The sequence below is a fragment of the Sus scrofa genome, chromosome 7, assembly GCF_054392235.1.
Source record: "Sus scrofa isolate SSC_HxYL_T2T_F1_AM1 chromosome 7, Sscrofa_HxYL_maternal_Yorkshire_Landrace_v2.0, whole genome shotgun sequence".
In the NCBI taxonomy this organism is placed as follows: Eukaryota; Metazoa; Chordata; class Mammalia; order Artiodactyla; family Suidae; genus Sus; species Sus scrofa.
In genome coordinates, this window is record NC_139389.1 from 79,233,062 (window position 1) to 79,251,325 (window position 18,264).

The 18,264-nt window shown below is 42.1% G+C and overlaps 2 long non-coding RNA genes across 3 annotated transcripts in view; one reads left to right on the forward strand and one right to left on the reverse strand.

Annotated features, from left to right (window-relative positions):
- LOC102165728 (uncharacterized) overlaps nt 1-18,264 on the forward strand; it is a 582,163-nt gene that overhangs the window by 8,195 nt on the left and 555,704 nt on the right. The window contains exons 1-2 of one of the 2 annotated variants that reach the window (XR_014810750.1): nt 752-948; nt 14,377-14,450. This is a non-coding gene — a long non-coding RNA (uncharacterized LOC102165728). Of the gene's footprint in view, nt 1-751; nt 949-14,376; nt 14,451-18,264 lie in introns of those variants that run through there. The other variant, XR_014810754.1, reaches the window with a different exon arrangement.
- LOC146401686 (uncharacterized) lies at nt 1,155-7,318 on the reverse strand. Its single transcript, XR_014810766.1, has 2 exons — nt 6,976-7,318; nt 1,155-6,450 (listed from the first exon to the last, which is right to left on the reverse strand). It is a non-coding gene; the product is annotated as an uncharacterized LOC146401686 (long non-coding RNA).

The window sequence follows — 18,264 nt, forward strand, 5'->3', positions numbered from 1 at the left end:
TTTTTGGTTTAACCTTTCCTACCGCTGGGCCAATCAGAGCCGGCGGCGTGCGGGAGCGTCTCTCCTGCCATCGACCAATCGGCGGGTCCGGGCCCACCCACCCCCGCCCCGCCCCGCCCCGCCCGCCGGCTCCCGCCCCCTCGGGCGCTCTCCTCCCCCTCTCCACGGGCCTGGGCCTCGCGGCCGCGCGGAACCGCGTAGGGATACGCCAGCGGGAGCACGCTGCGCCGCGGCCCTTCTCTGCGCCCCGGCCCTTCTCTGCGCCCCCTCCACCTCTTCCAGCCCGGGGGTCTGCTGAACTGATATTCCCCTTTTAGGGCAAATATCTCACATTTCCGGCCCACTTCTCCCTATATAGGGTCGTTTTCGTTTGAGCGTCAATATTTGTTCTTATTGATTAAAGTTTGTATCCGATTTTATTTTTAAAAGCGGTGGCGGCGGTGGAGAGAGGAGTGGGAGTGCAGAGAGAGGATGCAGAGAGAGGGCAGGAAATGGAGGAGAAAGAGGCGAGGCACTACTTTCCCCAGTCGGCCTTGCAGGCCTGGGTCCGGCATTTCTGTGCCGGTAGGAAAATTGTGTCCCTCGTGGTAGCACTCCAGCGAGGCTTTGGAGGGTTGGGGAGGGAAGGCCCACCTCTGGCATGGGGGGGGGGGGAGGAGGTGTCCTATACCTTGGGGGAGGAGGGTCCGGGTGAGGTTTAGGAACGGGGGGATGAGGAGGAGGAAGTGGGCTGCCGAGAACGGGGCCAAGCAGGGGTTACTTACTCGGTTCCTGCGGCTCCGGCGGTCGGCGAGCTCGGAGCTCGGGCGCCGCGGGGTAGCCCGGCCTCGGGCTCCTGGCGCTGCGGCGGCGGGCGAGGGCGGTTCAGTGGTGGGCTCCTATGATGGCCTTCCGAAATGAGGGGTGCTCAGAGAGAAAACAATACCAAACAGTCTCGAAATAAATCAGGTAACACATGCTCTATATGTGTGTCTCTTCCCCTTCTCTCCGGCTCCAGACCGTCTCTCGCGTTCTGGGTGACTCGGCGCCGTTTTCTCAAGCCGCTCCAGCGTCTGCTCAGCTTCTAATCCGAATTGGAAGCGAGTAGCCGAGAGCGATCACCCTGGTCACAATTTGCTTGTTGACAATGGAGGGAAAATAAGGGTGGGCGTCTATTTCTTTCCGGTTTTTTTTTTTTTTTTTTTTTAAGCCTTCCTATTTTCACTCCCTCTTTTCTTTTTCTTTCCCTATCTCAAATCCTTTTAATTTGTAGGGGCCTTAACCCTGAAATAACCGCATGCTGCAGCCAACCCTTTCCCATGGCTGGAAGACACCTAAGCGCCTTGGGAGCGCGGATCCCACAATTCCAGCTTCTGGGGCTTTAGGTCTGGGAAGGTTCGGTTGAGGATTGAAGTGAGTGGGGAGGTTGTGATTCGGGGGCTTTAAAGGAATCCCGTGGCCAGGGGCAGGGCTAAGGCCCAGCATTTCCCAGGGATTGGAATTTGGTGCGGAGCACACTGATCAAAGGCTGTTTCATCCCACATGGGCATGAAACACACCACATTTGACCGAGAATGTAGCCTGAGAGAAGAGGGAGGTGGAAGAGAAGCATAAATGAAAAGCACCTTTTCTCTCAGTAAGGTAAATCATAAAATGTAAACATTTCTTCACTTTGACAAACTCAAATTATTTCAATACCAAACTCTGACACATTTGGTATTGAAGAAAAAGTGGTGCCTAGGTATGATGTTAAAGTTCAGTTCTAGTATAAAGAATGCAAATAATGAATATTCAGGGAGTATTAACATGGAGTTATTTCATTCTCCCCACTGCACCCCACTTTGACATTCAGAGAGAGGATAAACACGGAATAGACAGAAAATTCTAGTGATATATATATAAAGGAGCTTTGAACATTGGACTAATCTCAACTATTCTTTCACTGTATGTATTACCACCACCACCCCCTTTTTCAACATAATTCCTTACTTTAAAACAAACTATTTACGTTTGGGAAATTCATGGGTTCCAGCTATCATCATTGATGGTGACATGGCTCCAAACTTTGACTTCTAAGCTAGGGATTTCTTACAGAGCCTGGTGAGCTAATGGGTTTTGCGACCAGGCTGGTGAGATCTGTGGGCCTTCCTCTCTGCTCACTTTTCCTCCTCCCACTCTTCTCCCCTCCCCAGGCCTGTTATTTCTACTTTTCCTCATCTCGCCTTCTTTCCTCCTCCCCTCTTCCCCCCTTCTCCCTCCTCTCTCTCCCCACCCCTCTTCTCCCTCTATTCCTCTCCCTCGCTCCATTCCTCCACCTACTCCTCCCCATTTCTCCCCCCCACAGCCCCCCTTCTCAGCACCACTTATAATGGCACACAAGGGCTCCCTCTGAGGTGGACGGCCCGGTACGTTTTCGTAGTCGGTCTAGCGTGAAATGATTCGGTGTAACCGGATTCTTGGGAAAGGACAGGTTACGTAAACATTTACTGATGTGGAGTAACTATACTATTTGTACTCTGATATGCAGGAAGGAAAGTGTTGATTAACACAGAAGAAAAAAAAAGCGAAATTAGCTGATTGCATGCTCATAAGTGCAAGCTGTCATTGAACTGCTTTTAAAATAGACACAGCTGGGTGTTTGTGTTGAAAAATTTCTTGTGTTTTTGCTAATACTGAAATAAGCATGATTTTGTATACCAAACATTTTCAGATCATTAAAATTTGTAATCTGTGCTGGTTTTAAACACAAAGAAAAGAAACAGAATCATTTCGATGTAAAATTTGCTGATATTATATTAACTCAATCAGGTCTGTACAAATTGTGCATTGTGCCTCCTAAAATCTGTTTGATCAATTTAATACACAAAGTGCCAAACGTGGGTATTGTTTGTTAACATTGGACATTTTATTCAAATCCAAGCTCAGCAGCAAACTGGAGGAGCATTCCTTGAATACAACACCAGCACTGACTGATGAATTTTTAATGTTTTAAGGTGTTTCTTAGGTCAAAGCTGAGTGTTCATTGTTTAGTAATCCTGCATAAAATTTTAGCAGGTGAAATAAGTTTGTCTTCTGTTTACTTTCAAATAGCAAAAACTAGGGTCTACTAATGAGAGCTCATTTTATAGGCTAGGGGCTTATATTGACTGGGAAAATGTTTTGCATGCAAATTAAAAATGTGTTATATTATTTTAAGGATTTCATGGATGCAAGTCTTAAAATAGGGTATTTGTGTAGGAATAAATAAATTATAGATTAATATTATCATATTAAAGATCTCCCTAATGACAAAGGTTACTTGCAATTTTGGGGAAGTGAATTCAAATTCCTTTTATTAATTTTAATTAGGTTTTATGGTGAGATAGAGTGACGTATATGTGTATACACACACATATATGGACTTGTTCAACAAAACATGCACTGTTTACTCAGCAGCCCACATTTGTCTCAGCAATGGCTTCTTTTTAGAAAAGCTACTAGATGAAATGAAATGGAGGGGGAGGGGGTCTTGGACAGAGTATTGTGCAAGTTGAAAGTCTCTGGATGGAGCTTTGTATATCCTACTGGCCAATTTGGGTGCAAATTGGATTTGAAGGACTGCCCACATCTACCTCAGGCCTGTCTCCTAAACACGTGAAGCCCTAACTCTGTATTTCCATTTCATTCAGTCTCTGTAATTACCTTTAGAAGAAAGAGGGCATCCAGTGGTCTCAAATCTGAAAAAAATTCTCTATCATTTTAATATTTTCTCATCAGCAGCTTAATCTTGATCTCATAGATCTATAAATGTAACTGTTGACAAATCAAAGCTTAAGTCAGAGCAAATATAATTTTCTGGCACATAGTTGTAAACTTCTCATCTGCCTTCCTCTGCATCCCCCCCCACCTCCCTAGAAGACAAGCCTTGTAAAGAGTGAGTGGTTGTAACTAAGAATTGCTTAGGAAATAAATTACATTATTCTGTCTCTATTTCAATTAATAGTCAAGACTTCACAGCCAATTTCAGGGAGGAGCATGTTTAGTTTTTCTATTTCTGATGTTACATTTAGTCTACCTTTTTGTCTGTGCCTTCTTTTTTTCCCTTATTACCTGCTGGTTAAAGGAGGGCAAGCCATTTTTGCCTAAAATGCACCCTGCTCTTGGCACCCTGGATAGGATGTCCTTGGAGCAGTGCCCAGCACCAAACTCTGGATAAAGCTCTCTTCCTGCAGATGCATGGGGAGTCCCTGACCCTGTGACATTTGGGAGCAGGAGGAACCCATGCAGAGGCATCCAGGTATGTCCAGGGATCCTGTGACAAGCGAGGTCTGCCCTCATTCAAGCCAACTCATCCCTAATCCCTTCCTAACAGCAGGTAATGGTGCTAACATTTAGTGATTATAAGTTACTCTTTAGCGTGTTGTATCCCTGTTCTGTGGGTTTTGGTTACAGGTTATACGATTAGGCTTGCGAGAACAGTAGTGAACTAAACTTCTCAGTAAGAGGTCTTCACACCAGGGAAGTGTTACTTTTCTGCAGCAGCACTGCCTCGTCACTCATTAGGGAGCTGCAGGTTGTCAAGCTGCTGCTCTTAGTGTGCGCGCATCCTCAACATCCCTGGGGGCAAGCCCATGTGCACCCGGGCACGCGCACGCATGCACACACACACACACACACATGCACACACACACACTGCACTAAAACTAAATTAAGAAGCCGATGATTAAGACAAGCGTCTACTAGGCCTGTCATTTCAGCATCCTTCCATCATAACATTGTGGCACCGGCAATTTTGCTTGAGAACCTTGAGAAAAAAAATCCATGGGAGAGCCTCGTATTTGAGAGTCGAAATGTTTAACTTGTATAAGCTAGGGAACATTTTCGAAGTGATAAAGTCCAAAGTTAAAAAAAAGAAGAAGAGGAAGGAAAAGAAAGCCTGGATAGAGACCCTGGGACTGTGACCCTACCAGAGGTTCCAAGCTCTCTGAAGATAAGAACATACTCATCCAAAGAAATCCTGCTGAGAGCTGCAACCAAATACATTTGGGAGAATCTTCTTCCCAATATAATCCCACAGAAAGCCAGGTGTGGAGAAATTCATGAGGAAATATTACCATTCCAGGGTGGAAGGATCTTTAAAATATCTCACCAAACAACCTCTCAAATACTCTGTACATCTCTTGCAAATATAAAATGCCCACTAGCCATTTACTTGTTTCCTGTTATTTGCCAGCATGCTTGGTACCTCTGAGGATGGACAGTTTGCAGAGGGAGTTGAGTCCTTAGTGTGAGGGGAGGCCTGTTTCATTTTTTGTCCTGATTCAATTGTCCTACACTCTTCTGGCAACCGGGCCAAAAGGCCAATTCTTTTTTCTTCTAGTTGCCCTAGGAAATGGCGAAGCCCATCCTTTAGAGGGGTCAGGAAATGCTGAAGAGAAAGACAAAGACTTGGAAGGGTGATGGTAAATGGGAATGACGGAGGCTAGTGCTCAGGTCTTTAGCTTTAACCCTTGAGTCTATCTAAAAAGGGAGGAAGTGAGAGTTGGCAAAAGTCAGTACAGAAGATAATTCTACATTGGAATTTCCATCGGGGGACATGGAAGGTGGGAAAAAAATGACTTCTTAAATATATATCAGCCTGAAAGAAAAACTTACAGGCCTCAAAATGCAGAGCTCCTACCTAACCCATTGCTGTTCTCTTTAATTAGTTGGAGCTTCAATTTAATTTCCTATAGAACCCTGAATAATCTACTTTGGAAAATGTTAACATCACTATCCAGAGAATTTGGGATATCAAGTGTCCTCTATTCTGAAGCACCTTCTAAAAGGTCCCCCAAACTCAAGTCTTGTGAGGAAAAATGAAACGATGCGGCTGAGCTGCAATTATTAAGGCAGTCAGCACTCAATAGTCACCCTCTCAATAGTTAAAAGTATGCGAAGAGCACTGAATAGCCCAAAGACCATATAGAAGATTGATGAGTATGTTTCAGACAATGCTCTTGTCCACTGATGGTCTGTGGAGGAATGATAAGAGAAAAAACTGCCCGCGTTGGGGTGAGCAGGCCAGGAGGCATGCAGAGATCCCCTCCATCCCAAAGTCCCCTTTCGCAGAGGAAAGTCATATGAAAGAAAACTATTTACTAATGAAACACATCTGCTTCCTTTCTAAAAACCCAGGTGGACAAACTAATGAGTCTGTTTTTACTTCGCGTCTATCTCATACCCACCTGCCTTTTCACTCTCGAACTGCCGTTCCGTAGGTCTTCCCCACCCCCTCCAACTCGAAGCAGAGGAAAAGGCGTTGGAGCAACATTTCGCAGAAGGTCCTGATCTTCTCCCTCCCTTGCTAACCCCCGGAGGCTGTAGCTGCGACGGTTACCGGCGAGGAGCGTCTAGGAATCCTGGCTCCAGGGCCTGCGTGCCGCTCCTCCCCACTCGCACCCGCGCACTTGCCCTGCGCTCCTTTGTCGCCCGCGCCTGCCAAGCGCAATCCTGCCAGAAGACTTGCTTTTAGGTTTCATTTCCTGATTTACCCCCTTAGTTATCTTTTCAGCCCAGATACCTTGTGTTTGCACATCACGCCGGAAGCACGCATACAGATCAATATTTTTGGGCTAAGAGGTCATCTGCCACAGTGAACGCGGAAAAAAATTGAGCCTAGTAAAAGGCTTTAAACTTATTTATATAAAGCACAACTCAGAGTTAAAAGACTGGGGTGCGTGCAGATGAAGTTAATTCGAATATTCAATTACATGTAAGGAGTGTGGGATCTAGTGGGGGAGAGCAGTTATATGCCTATTTCCCTCCTGCCCTAGGGAAGGAGCGGAAGGCTGAGAGGAAAGGAGCGGCCAGGGTAAAAGCTAGATGCAGGATGGCGTCAGGAACAAGTTACCGTTATGATGTGCAAACAGAACAACCCGACTCTTCCATTTCAGAATCTACAACAAAGGTAGTGGTGGTGGTGGAGGGGAGGATCACTTTTATTTTAAAGACAATCCTAGATAAGTTTTTATTTACCCATTTTAGTATCTTCCTTCTGGGCCTGTCCTAAGGCACGCAGGAGAGAAAGTAATTGTTCAAGAAGACCGAGCAGTCGGCAAGTTTGGCTCCTAAGCGTGTGAACTATGAATCACCGCGGTGACGAACTTCTCTTTCTTTCCTTTTTTCCCCCCCTCACCCTTTTCTTTTCTTTTGGAGCGTGAACTAGTTAGATAAGATAGAAGAGGCCACAAGGAAATGGAAACGCTGAGAAAGCCCGGCTCTTAGGATAGCAGCCTGTGAGGCTGGCAGGCGACAGCTGCGCGCTGCCTCGGAGCTGAGAGGCTCGGGGCTCGCTCCGGAGCTGTCCCACTCAAGTCTCGGCGGTCGCCCGCGGGCAGCACTCGAGCTAGGATCGCTGCCTAATAGGCAGCCTACCCTTCGGCCTTAGAGGAAACACCCCAGAAGACGAAAGAACGGCCCCTAACTGGGCTAAGTATCTGCTCCTGGCTCCAAAAACGGAGCCCGCAGGTTTTTCGAAAGAAGTTCCAAGACCGGACCACAAAGCAATCGAAGGGTGGGAGACACTAGATTTTAAAGAAGTCTGGAATCACGCGTGAAACATTATTTCCCCCATTGATTAAAAGTGATTCCCTTTCGCTATTTATAGATATGCAATATTATTGATTACACACCGCGATTTGCTTGAAAAAATACTTAAGAGCATTTTTAGCATCTTTAGCACACTCCCCAGTCTTTGTTCCATCAAACATTTCTGCTGATAGTGTGGCTGGTAGGGATCAATTAACAGTGGATTTTGCCCCAGGATTGCTCCCCAGGGCAGACAAATAGAACCAACTCATCTCCAGCGACTTTATTTCGCCCACGTGCGTATCCACGCCAGGGCTTTAGAAGCAGTTCAAAATCCCCAGCCTTGGTTTCACTTGATTTTGTTGTTGTTGCTGTTGTTATTGATAAATATTGAGTCATACACAGCCACTTGTCAGAGCCTTTGGCTCCATCTCGCAGCTGCAGCTCCTAGTGGGGCGTTTGAGTTCTAGGCACTGGAGGGATTTGGTGGGGAAAGAATTGCATATTCTCAGTTCTTTCAGTAGCGGAGATGGTCCTTTAAAATCCTACGTTTTGTCTCGTCTGTCTGCTGTCACTTTTTTTTATTTGTTCAGATAGGTGTGTCTTTTTTTCCCCTCGCATCCTTTAATTGAAATTACCCTTAAAATAAAAAGGGATAAACTATGATCCCAGTTCTCTTCTGTGTATCTGAAACTAAAAAGAACTTAGGCTAGTAGATAGATAATTGTTGTAATTGCTGGGAGATGGTTGGGTAGGTAGGACTTTTGGGGGTTGTGTAATTGCAGTAATATATACAGTTTATCTTTCCACTGTGCTGTATATACTCTTCCCCTTGATACTTATTGCACACAAACTGAGCTTATGGTCGGCTTGTCTTGGCATGTTTGAAGCCCCAGACACCCAACAGTATCATTACAGGAAAGAGACAAAACCCCAAAGACTCAAGGCTGGGAGGCGTCTGCCTTTGGGGTGAAGAGAGAGTTTGTCTTGGCTTTGGATTTTTGGGGTAAGCACACCCACTGGCTCAGACTACCTGGCAGCACAGAGTTCAGGTCTTCCCGGAACTGAAGTGCAGGGAGGGGGCTGGGAAAGAAACAGCTGATTTTCGACATTTCAAAGGGACTCTTTCTATTTATCAGTGTTACCGAAGTGTACGTTACTGGAGAAACAACAAAACAAGCATAGAGCTGCAATTTTCAAGAAAATAGGATCCCCAAATATAAAAATAAAAAAGTAGCAGATAAGATGTATAATTCAATCAAATTACACAAAATTGCTTGAAAATCCAGAACAGTAGCGATCCATTATGCCTCTGTTTTATTAGTGACAAGTACAATTACTCTAAAATAAAGAACACTGGTGAATATATAATTGGCTGTAATCATGTTAGTGTTTGAATAAAAATGACGGGAACATTTAACACTTTGACAACAAAATGTTCAGAAATAACTTATTTATTCAAACAGTTTTTATTTTCCACCAAGTGAAGGAGAAACACAGTTTGCTTAGAAAAATCAATGACTTTTCCCTGCAATAAATAAATACCCAAAAGGGGAAAAAAACAGCCCCACACCTCTATATTATTACTATTATTATTTTTAACCAGCAAGAAGCTTAATCCTGTGTTTGGAGTCAGCACCGCCTAACGGTTGTTGGGTACCAACGTCCGCCACCTAGAGGCAGAGCTCTGCAGCTCACCCAACGCCAACCCCTTTTCCGGAGATGACCTCGGGAATCAAAGTTAATATTCCTTTGCAAATTGCTCTCCAAACTAACTTCCCCCTCCCCCGCCTCTCACATCCCCTTGCGCCCTACAACGTCGTCACAATATTTTCTTAGTAATTGCTCTGTGCAATTGACAGAAGCGCCCAGTCTCCGGCAGCGCGGTCGTCTCCCAGCAAAGCGCTAGAGCGCGTTGGGGAAGCAGATCACAGGGAATATTTGTATCTGGAGAGAAGATAATCGACTTTCGACCAAAATTCGTCCGGAGCAGCCTGAATTCGGGTGTCATAAAGCGACAGCTAATGCTAGAACCCCACATTCCAATGCTTTTCTAGGGCGTTCCTGGAGAAAGCACTGCCCGGATCCCACTGTCGCCAGTTGCTTTACCGCGAGGGCTTTCCCTGAATTCTTCCCAGTCCACACACCCCTCCCGGCCGCAAACAAGGAGATTGGAGGCCAGGGCTCTTTCTCACCAGTCCTTCGATCCCAACGGGTCTTTTGATTTTCCTAAATCACAAGTGCCTGAGGTACTGAGGTAGAAGCATTAAGGGGAAGGTCATGTTTGGAGGGATCACCCTTTGGCCCCCCTGAGGCCAACCCAGGAGAAATCTCAGGTCTTTACATTGAATTCTGCTGTTTCAGAAACCTCCACGTGTGTGGGGTAATTTGAAGGTGGACCCATTGAGACTAGGGGCCTTTTCCCATTTTAGTTTGGGAGGGGCCCATTGGCTCCTCGCACAGAAAAAGCCAGCATTGCACCTAGATCGCCTGGCTGCTTTCAAGCAAATCTTGGGGGAAAGGAGATGCTAAGCGAGGTGAAGGGGCTAGGAAAAGAGAAGTAAGGACTGTGCTTTGTGCACTCAGAGGCTTTGTGATCCGTAGCAGGGACCATCCACATCCTCGAGCTGGCCCTTCAGGCATTTCTCCCTGCCCCACCCATCCAAAATTTCGTTTTATTTTACTGTAAGTACCTAAAACACTGTTCTAACGGAAAGTTTGCTACAAAACCTAGGTAGGAACAAGCAAGCTGAACTCAGTTTTTGGAGGAATACCCCCCCAAAAAAAAAACCTGATAAAAATTGGACTTCAATTGAGTTAATTCCTTAAGTTTCCCCTTAACTATCCCCCCCTTCTTTTCTCCATTTCTCACCTCCAGGGACCCCCATCCCTATCTCTATTTCTGTCTTGATACCTATCCAAATCCCCCCCTCTCTCTAAGGGTAAGAGAAAAGAAGCAGCGTGAGGCGGGTGGAGGTTGACCATTTTTATGCCGAGTTTGGGAAATTGCTTAATTGTCAGTCCTCAGCCCCAGGATGGAGTTTAAAGGACACATCCCAGAGATGATTCCCAGGGGCAACCTCAGAACTGTGGGCTAAGAACCTCTTTTCATACTGTAGAAGTTAAGATAGTGAAATATATATATATATACATACTACACTATATTATAGATCTATCTCCTCTAAAATGGACATCCCAGTACATGCCTCGCCTCAGGAGTGAGGCACCCTAAGAAGTTAAGTCCACAGAATTGTTTCATTTTATGTAAAACTAGTGCTTTCACTCTCAACTCCCAGGTCTCTATCATTCATCTCCTGCATTATATTAACAGGCGATGTTAGCCTTTCCCTACGTGTTTAGGCTGCTAATGCAGTCCACTTAACGCAAAAAAAAAAAAAAAAAAAAATGCTCATCTGTGGAGATTTTCCCAAGGCTAGCCTCGGTGCTGGCTCCTTTTTCTTTTCTTTTCAGGGCACGTTCATTCCTCCCTCCCCCTTTTTGAGGTAGGGGCTGAAAAGAGAGTCTAACAACTTTGAGCTAGTGTGTGAGAGTGCCCTCCTCTATCTCCTGCCTGCCAATCCACACCAGGGGTAGTGAATATTTGGTTCCGCCTTGGGAGCAGAAATATCTGGAAACTTCAGCAGTGGCACTTGGTTGTCTCTTTCAGTTAACTTGCCTTCCTCTCTCCTTCAGTCATTGCCTTTCTTTTCTTCTCATCTCAGTCTGTGAAAGCGGTTCAGGATTGCTGTCACAGCCTCCTCTGCATCCTTCTTAGCTCCTGCCTTCTGAAGAAGACTCTGCTGGCTTTCTTTTCTGTTTTGGCAGGAATGCTGGTTTGGAGATGCTCTCTGTATCAGATTCTTTGTGTGTATGTTTGTCTAGTTTTAATAACTTTATGGAGGAGACTTTCCTGGGCTTGCTGGCATTTCCTCCTTGAACTCCTCTATGGAGGAGACTCTCTGGAGGAAGGAATAGCCTGAACTTAGCTGATGACATTTTGTAGTTCTCTTACTCTTTAAAGTCTAGCCTGGGAAAGGCATATGTCATCATGATTCATATGAATTCAGTTTCCAAGGAGAAGTCCACTCGGGAGAAACATGATAAAACAAATTTAATATATAATAAGTATTATTATTTAGGTTTTAATTTAAAAGATGATTGCCTTCATTGCTCCCATAAGGAACACTTTAGATTTTTTTTTTTTAAAAAAAAGCCTATATAGTGTAAACGTGAAAACAGAGCAACTCTGTCTCTACCACTCTTTTCTCATGGATCCTTAGGCAAGATACTTCACCTTTATAGTTTTCTTTCTTCATCTGACAAATAAGTGATCTGCATTCATTAATATATATCATCCACATCCACTTACCAAAATACCCAAAGCAATAAAGAAAAAAAATTCCCCAAACCATAGAATCTTTTTTCTTTTTCTTTTTTTGGGGAGATTTTATTCAAACGACAGCAGCGACATCTAGTGACCATAGTGCTCAATAGCATTGATGATGATGTGGAATGTATTTACTGAGGATAGATAGGGTCTTTGGAGAGAGACAACTTGTTTTTTCGAATAAATCTTGATTGTCTGGCAAACAGCACTTTTTTGACGTCAAAGTGTATCTTACTGAGTTTAGAGGAATGAGATAAATAAAGGAAAAGATGCTTAACCTCAAATCAGTACACAAGGCAGTTAAATTTTTTAAATGCTTTAATTTCCATGTCAAGAGACTAGTTCTAAAAATAATTTTGTGGGTTGCACTTTATGTAATTAATTTCCTAAATTAAAATCAATTGCACAAGTACTTAAAAATTGAAAAAGATAGAAACTTCTGAGATTTCCTTTTATCTGGACCAGCCATTTAGTTGATTTGAGATTACTGTCAATATCAGGAGATGTGCTAAATATAACTCCCTCCTTCAAGTCACCACATATATTCTCTGTCTTTATTACCTTTGCGTAAGATGTTTTGAAATTCAAAGAAATGGTAGCTCCATCTCTTTTTGTAGCAAAGATAATCTGGGCACAGGCGAAGTCTTAGCAATGGCAGAGCAATTACATAGCCCAAGACTTTTCAGAATAACAATACTAGCATTTTCTTGGCATTTAACACTTTAGACAGAAGTGAAAAAGAATCCACCTTATACTCTGTGACTCTATAAGCTGGCCATGTGTGTGTGAATAGTTTGTTCACGCACATGGTGAAGAATAAATGTCTTTCAGTTCCTATTAGCAAAGCAGATGATAACTCGTAGGATGTGTAGGTCCATGTTTTATAACTTTAGCCATGACTGTGGCATGTGGAAGTTCTCAGGCCAGGGATCAAACCTGCACCACAGCAGTGACAGTGCCAGATCCTTCATCCACTGAGCCAGCCACCAGGGAATTCCCATATTTTATAACTTTAAAGGAAGCCAGCTTTGTTTGTTATGTGCTATTTTTTTTTACCAGTACTTTCTGTACCTTTACTATGGAATTTGGCTACTGATCAACTCACTATCTAGTTTAGCCAGGTAGTATTCTAGTGTAATAGGATTGCTTCCCTCATAGTTAACTCTGGGGAGAATTTCAGCTAGTCGAACCATTTCTCTTGACCTTAGTTTCCTTGTGCACAAAATGAGAAGTTTAAACATTTCAGTGCTCCTTATTGCCTAGAACATCTTTGAATCAATAAAGTGTTGACCCTCATTTGCAAAGACCTGCTTCTAGTGATTCTTTTGTCATTTGCCATTGTTCAATACCAAATCTGAAATCTCCAGTTAGGCATCTCATCAGAAATAAGAACTGAAAGAATTGGTGAACTCTTCTTCTTTATGTCCAGCCCCCTCTCTCCCTCTTTGTCTGATTTTTAGAAATGACAAAAATCTTAGACTTTTCAGTCAACATTTACCAATTCATTGGCATGCACTCAGCTCTCTTGCTGTCCATCCAGAAAAATCACAGTGTGAGAATGGGACTAAACTGAACACAAAGCTGAGGCAGCTGTATTTGAGTTTATCCAACATGTTCCCATATTCTCATGGTAATAATTATTTATTATTATTATTATTATTATGAATCAGAGCCAAAAAATTCTGGCTGCAAACAGCCTACACTTCCTCCCTACTTCTGTGGCCCTATGAATAAATTTCTTCAGGAGGTGGCAGTAAAATGTCCTCCACTCCTGTCTGGCTTGGAACATCATTACACACCTTAGCAAGGAGAAGACTTCTCACAGGAGACAAATATTACCTCATGATGCAAATAGGCTCAGCATTTAATACAGGCCCCAGTGAGGCTGAAGACATGTATGAGACGTACAGATGCTTTTCTCTCTTTTCTCATCTTCCTAGATGCCTTCCTACTCTTCATACTACTCAGACTGCTAATAAAAATACTCTGCATTTATATAAAATTGACAAGGCACAAGTTCTTCTGTGAATTCCTCTCAGATTCAAGAGACAGGTATTATTTTATTTTAGAAGTGAGGAAACTGACCTAGAGAAGCTAATTTACTCATCTAAGCTCATACCATTAGGACAGAACAATCCTGGCCTGAGATAGGCTGCATCTTGCTACTAAGGTTGTCCTCAGGTTGTCCTCAGAGTTGACGTCCTCATACTGGGAACTGGAGTTACTGATCAACCGGCTGCTCTTCCTTAACCTCACTAAGACTCCATTGTGTATGTTTGAGAAGTCTCAACTTTTGGAGAATTCTTGGAACCCTGTAACATGGTGGAGTCTGTGCTTGGTACTCTTCATTCATGTATGATTTTCTCCTCTTAGAGATAAATTTTATATTTTTTACCTGAAGGATAATCTTTGTAAAAAGATAGCAAAATAGTCTAAAAATATATTATTTATGTTTTCTACAGGAGGGACCATCTTTGCAAAAAGACTGTACTCAAAACATGTTTGTTAATGATCTTGGGATCCAAGATTTGCGAAGGTAAGACAACATCTGATTCAGTAGCTTGGGAGAGAGATCTCTATTTGAATCAGTGGCTCCTGGGAGCTGTGCCGAGTCTAAGTCCGGATTACTCTGAGTATTCTGGCCGTCGTTTCCTGCCCATCTCCCTTCGTTCTTGGCTTCATACATTAATGCATTGGGAAACTCCATTCTTGCTGGCTCCCCTGTGGGCTGGTTTTCAAAATGAGCTGCCTCTTCAAGAGGAGCTTTGTAGATCTGGCTAAGGACCCTGCTCTCAGCCGAGAGCTGTTAAGCCTTCTTGAATCTATTTTCTCTGAAGTAGCTCTCTGCTGCCCTCCACTGGCATTCAGGCTCTAGAGCTAGCTAGCTCTGCATCTGCCAGCGGATTCACCGCATCTAGGGCTCCAAGTGAGATGTGGGAGCCTTATTAACCACACTATGTATAGGTTTTTTATAGCATGAAAAATAGAACTCAGGTCCCTTTGTATCCACTTATACTTCGTGGTCTCACTTATTTCCTATAAGTTTGCTGGTGGGCAGTGGTCAAGTGTATCTGACTTTATCTTCAAGTATTTGAAAGTATTACTTGCAAGTATAGAATTTCACTTTAATTATAAAATTGAAATGTACTTCAGCTGACATGATACTAGACCACAAATTTCTGAGCCTGCTGTATTTACTCCGCTGTAAGGAATATTAAAATTTTATCTTTGATGTTATAAAGATAGAGTGAATTATATGAAATTATATGAAATCCCTAAATAAGTGCATTAAATTTTTTTTTAATGAATACGTATTAGACACATGCTATATGCCAAGTACTCTTCTTGGTGCCGAGAATACAGCATTGGATACCTTTACATCTTCCGCCTTCATCGAGTTTGTTTCTTATTTTAGGAATATAAACATTAGACAAATTAATAAGCAAAATAACCTTTAAGGGATTATGTCATTACTTTAAGGGATTATGCCATTTATTTCCTAAAATAACTGCAGTGATTCCATTTTTAAGAATATAAATATTAAAATTAAGAGGGGCATAACCAGAGGTTAGGTAGGGATTATGTAGGCTACAAATATTTAATGTGTTATTCATTCATTCATTCATTCATACATTTGTTGTGATTATAGTACTGTCGTATAAAAGTAATTGGTGCATATAAGTGTCTGAAGCCCTCAGCTGTAAAGATGTTTTATCTTTTGAGTCTCTCACAATCTTCTCTCTTGTCAGAATGTCAGGGAGTGCCATCTTGTCACCCCCTGTAAAAGCTGTCATGGAAGCCCCTGCTTATTGCTGTCTTGAAGATGGGCTCTGTTACTGTCTTTCCTTTTCTCTTTGTCTTTATTATGTTCTCTTTTTATGTCTTTTGCTTTTCCCACAGTAGATCCCACTAGCCAAATGGAGTAAATTTTTCCTTTCTAATGTGGCAGAAGTACCAATCGTAACTAAGCAGGTATAGTCAGCTGGTCTTCTCTAATCTACCAGGTCTGTTTGAGTTGATTGTCTATCCCAGGTGAAACATGATTGGTTTGGGAAAAAACCAAACCAAAACAAAATAACCAAGTAGTATCGACATTAATTACAGGTGTGATTTTTCGAAATGCTGTATTGGTTGAAGATTTCCTCCAAATGTGTTATCAGGGGTGCAGGGTCATAACAAACTTCTTGTCCTTTCTCAGGGAAAATGCCATTGCCTTCACCCACGTTCTGAGCCATCATAAATGACTTGTCAGAAAAGCAGCTTCTAACTCTCCCAGTTGAGTATGAAGCTTAGATGGTTTCATACCCTTATTTTTTGAGTGAGATTAGCTGTCTAGCTTCAGAGTCTAAGCCAGAGTTGGCCTTGACACATACACAATGTCTTTGGCCATAAGTTCAACAATTACTTTACATATCATTTATGGCTAACTTGAAAAAAAATCATGCATGTAACATGTTTATACAGCTGCCTCAGTACTTGTACAAATTCTCTGAAACAACATATGTCCTCCCTGTCTTTTGCACTGCAGAACAGCACTCCTTGTGTAGATAAGTGCTTTGATATTTTTGAGAGAAGAGTTCTGAACTTGTAGGATGCTCTTAAATTTTAGAGGGTTTGGCAGGTTGGTGTTTAAATAATCCAGGCTTTAACATTGCTGATTTGAAGTGATCAAATGGATGAGGTGAGGGGTTTTTCTGTTTAATTGAATACGTTGTCCACTGTAAGGTGCACCATTATTTAATAGACTATAAAGAAAGAAAAAATAAAAGCGCTGTAAATTAACTGTGATGTGCCACAAATTGTGAGATGCATCTGTATCTCAGAGATGTTGAAATACGTGTCTTACAATCACATGAAGTGTGGTATTTCTCCATTTGCTTTGAAAGATTCAGATAAAATGATAAAGTAGATTCTTGGGAAGACGCATCAAGCAATAAATACATATTGACTACAGTAACACGAAGAACCAAAAACTTGACAGCCAAAACTTTATAATGTGACAATTATGTTTCTCAGTGTATTTACAGATGTTTTAAAAATAACTGCTGATAAATCTTTAATTCTTTACAGGAATTCTGAGATAGCTCAGGATTTCTAATTGATATGTTTGCATTAAAAGAAAAAAAAGTCCATATTTTGGAAAAAAGCTCTATAATACACTAGTGATTCAGGTTTGTTGGGTGAGAAGCTTCCTCCTTCTCTTTGAAGGATTTTTCTGAGTAGAACTTTCCAGTTTTGTTGTAATGGTATAGTCTTCTACTAGTAAGACACACCATCATTTCACTGGAGCATGTGGGTTAGAACAACTGGTAAGAATCTGAAGACCCATCTCTTCTTATATATGAGTTAAAAGTGTATATTTTTTAACAAATTATTTTATAAAATATCTTTGATTTTTGCTTACTTCTAATTTTAATACAGACTTGCTGTAAATTTTTTCCCATATATTATAAAGAAAATAAATGTAAATCACCTATTGAGACAAAACTCACAGACAACTTCAGTTAACGTTTTGCACAATTAAAAAAACAGGCCTTTTAATATGCATAAATATATATGTACTATATAGTGTACTTTGAATAATTTAAATCTTTCTGTGAGTTATGCTTAGGGTTCTGCCTTTTTCATCAGTGTTGTATATGAGCATTTCCCATTACTGTTTTGACTTTTGAAAACCACTGTTATCATACATATTAAGTCCTGTTTATATTATTTTATGGATTGGCAGTGAACAATGTAACCATTGCCCATTTAATCGCTGCTTCGCATTTAGGTCGTTTCCAATTTTTCATCATTAAAAAATTGAGACGTGCAACTTTGTACTTAGATTTGTTTCTCTACCTCAGAGTATTTCCTTTTAATGTTTTTATTTTTGTTTAGTTTAGTTCTTTTTTTAGTGGTTGCACCATTGGCATATGGAATTTGCCAGGCCAAAGACTGAGTCTGAGCCTTAGCTGTGACCCATGCCACAGCTGCGGCAAAACTGGATCCTTAACCACAGCAGGAATATCAGTACAAATCTTTCTTTAAAATTTGCAATGTGATGATCCCAAGGATATACTGTATAAAGTACTGGGAGGGGATCTAACTCCTCAAAGGCCGAAGGCAACTCTCCTCACTATCATTTAATTTAAAAAACTCAAAGCACTTTCATAGTTCTATCCTCTGGTACATGTATGAAGGAGGAAAGGATAGAAGTTAATATCTTTGTTTTATATCTAGGTATACAGATGTAGACATACAGGGAGGATCTCCGGACAAAGATTGTAAAACAAAGTTTGAAATTTATTATTTACTCCAATCACTATTGTTTGTGTGACTTTTAGCTTCCTCAGTTCAGCTCTGCACTC